This window comes from Canis lupus, chromosome 28 (assembly GCF_003254725.2).
Source record: "Canis lupus dingo isolate Sandy chromosome 28, ASM325472v2, whole genome shotgun sequence".
NCBI lineage: Eukaryota > Metazoa > Chordata > Mammalia > Carnivora > Canidae > Canis > Canis lupus.
The window spans coordinates 34,321,713-34,325,190 of record NC_064270.1 but is presented as its reverse complement, the minus strand read 5'-3'; positions in this window follow the sequence as shown (position 1 = coordinate 34,325,190).

The window sequence follows — 3,478 nt, the reverse complement described above, 5'->3', positions numbered from 1 at the left end:
TTCGTGTCCCACGGGGGGACTTAGACATATTACCTAGAACTCTGTGTGACATGCTGAGTGCCGTATCCAGATACCTGCCAGGTACCCGACAGATGTTTGAATACGTACTTAGGTTGCAAGAACCTCCCAGGTGAGTCAGAAACGTTTCCTGAGGGAGGTGACATTTGACCTGGACCTTAAACAATGAGTAGGACGGTGACAGATTGAGAAGATGGAGAGCTTGATAAGGATTCAAGTTGCATAAATGTCTCAAGTTCCCATCTCACATGTACCAGGTATCTACCTTGGACTTGTTTCTAGAGAGTGGTTAGTTAATGGTCTCCAAATTCCTCCCTCATACCCCACTCTGAAAGGTCTAAAAGTTCTTTTGGATGATCCACAATTTGGTACAGGTAAACCACATCTTTTTCTTTTTCAAGATTTTATATATTGGGACACCTGGGTGGCTCAGTGGCTGAACATCTGCCTTCGGCTTAGGGCATGATCCTTAGTTAGGGGATCGAGTCCTGCGTCGGGCCCCCCACGGGGAGCCTGCTTCTCACTCTGCCTGTGTCTCTGCCTCTCTCTGTGTGTCTCATGAATAAATAAATAAAATCATTTTTAAAAACCACTAAGATTTTATTTATTTATTAGAGAAAGAGTGAACACAAGTATGGGGGGAGGTGCAGAGGGAGAGGAAGAAGCAGGCTCCCTGCTCGGGGCTCAGTCCCAGGACCCCAAGACCATGACCTGAGCTAAAGTCTGAGCTACCCAGGTGCCCCTACACCACATCTATTTCTAATCAATCAAGACTAATGAATAGTGGCCTCAAGCTCTATCAAGTAGTGCCCACAACTGGTTGGCCACTGCAAATGTCCCAAGCAAGCATATTTTTGCTCTGGAATCAAACACCTCCCAGACCTGTTTGTATGGAGGGTGGCCCGTCAAGGTTCTACACCTGCTAATACTCAACACAAGGTAAGGTTCCCCAAGCAGGAAGGATACCATACTGAAGCAGGACACAGGAATCTAGTTCTCTGCAAGATCAAGGAAATCACTCTGACAGTTCAACACTCCAAAATCTATTTTGTAGGAAGCATATTTGCCTTAGAGAAATATCCTAAGTAACTGCTTCAGTTTCGAATCACTTTCAACCTCAGAGGGCCTTTCTTATGTGCTTCTTGGAAATATAGGAAGTGGGTTCCAAACAAAGAAAAGTAGGATTGGCTCTAGTTTTATTAGGAAAAAGAAACCCATGCCAGTGCAAAACAAAATGTAAGATTTCATCTGGAAATAAGATAAAAGTTGAATGCAGGGAAGTTAGCAGCATCCAAAGGCTAATCTACATTGGCCACAAATCTCAAGCACTGCCATGTGGTGGCAGAGAGACCCAGAGAATCAAGGATGTCTGCAGGATCACCTCTTGGGTGGTGTGCATGAGGTAATTTGTGTAACCAATGACTTGCCATTTCTGAAATCTCTTATTATACAGATACTTATTGCAGAAAATACTAGAAAATACAAACAAGGCTGGGAAAAATCACATGTATTGCTCTGACCTAGGGACAACACTGTTAATACCAGGATGAACATCCAGGACATCTGAGTGGCTCAGTGGTTGAGCCTCTGCTTTTGGCTCAGGATGTGATCCCGGGGTCCTGGGATTGAGTCCCACATCGGGCTCCTTGCGGGGAGCCTGCTTCTCCTTCTGTCTGTGTCTCTCATGAATAAATGAATAAAATCTTGAAAAAAAAATACTTGGGTGAATATCCTTCCAGATTGTTTTCTATCAACAGCAGTTTACCTATTTTCCCCCATAAAAATCAGACCATGACTTACACTAACCATTTGGAAACCGTTTTTGTTTTAAGATTTTATTTATTCATAAGAGACAAGAGAGAGAGGCAGACACACAGTCTGAGGGAGAAGCAGGCCCCATGCAGGGAGCCTGACCTGGGACTCAATCCGGGGTCTCCAGGATCACGCCCCGGGCCGAGGGCTGTGCTAAACTGCTGGGCCACTGGGGCTGCTCCAAACCTGACTTTCTTCACGTACCTAAAACCTATCTTTCCATGGCAAGACATTTTTTTGACCTCTACCTCAGTATCTTTAATGGCAGCAGGCTACTGCTTCCATGGGTGTAACACATCTAACCATTCCACTATCATTAGCATTAATTTCTAGTTTTTTGCCTTAAGACAAATGCTAAAGTGAACAACCCTTTTGCTAAATCTGTGCAGACAACGAAAGCCACTTCTCTGTGCTACATTCAAGGGCACGTCTCCCTGTTGATGTTCTGAGGCCTCACCACTCATGAGGGAGTGCCCTGTTCCCCATCCCAGGGTCAGAGTAACCCAGAGAAACCCAATTTGGATGTGCCCGGTGCCCTGACTCTTCTGCTTTATTCAGGACATCACAAAAGTCACCGTCAAAAGGAAGACAATTTAAGCGAAATCCGAGAATTTTTCCCAAATCTGTTTGCCATAAAGTTGGAAAGTAAACATTTTCCATTATTTATTAGCACCACATTTGCAGAAGCAATTTCCCTTTCGGTCTCCCAGTCTGGCAGCATTACGGTTTGCCGTGGGAAAGGAGGACGTGGAACTTTGCAGAAGAATGATCTTTCAGTAACTAAAATGAGACGTACGCTCGAGGCAGAGCAGACCCAGAACACAGTTAATAACCATTATTTCTTTCTATTGTATTTTTATTTTACATTCCCCAGGCTCTTTTTTCGCCTCCTTAAGATATGGATTCACAAGACAGTACATTTAAATCTTTTTATTGAAGCAGTTATTGTTACCGCTCCACTTTGTCTGGAATTTTAAAACCTATATCCCTAGGGTCTGAATGTTTGGGGATGAGATTTCCGTTTTTGTGTTTTGATCCTTCTCCAGAAAAGCCCAATTACAACATGTAATTAAGCATTTCCAGACTTCTAAGTAAGCTGAAAGAATCCGGTCTTCTTTTCTCTCAATAGTTGCAGGAGACAGAGTAGAATCCGAAAGGGATACAGGCCACATTTAAAAATCCCCCTGAAAACAGACGACTGCCTTGGGTTTTGGAAGAGATACATCACTTACCAGCAATGGCTCCCACGGAATCCAGAATGCACTTGTTAGCCGGCAGATCCTCATTCGGACGCAGTTCTGTAGCTAAGACACTCGAAGGGCACCAAGTGCTGGAAGCTTCGGATGGTTAGGCTGACTCAGGCTGAGCAGTCTCTTCAAACAAGATCAGTCCTTACGTGAAAGGTGCCTTTGGGGGACTAAGACTTGGTGTTGTACTCAACTGACACCCAATACACATTCCTTGAAACCAACAGAAACATCTTAGGAACTTGTGTTCTCAGATTTCCCCCGAAACCATCCTTACCCAAACTCTGGGTGCTGGTGAGTTTTCGTGACCATTACGACACTGTAGTAAGTCTCCTGAGAGTGGCCGGAATGACTACACCGAGACGAGGCCTTTCTGGGCACGCAAACATGAAAAACAATGG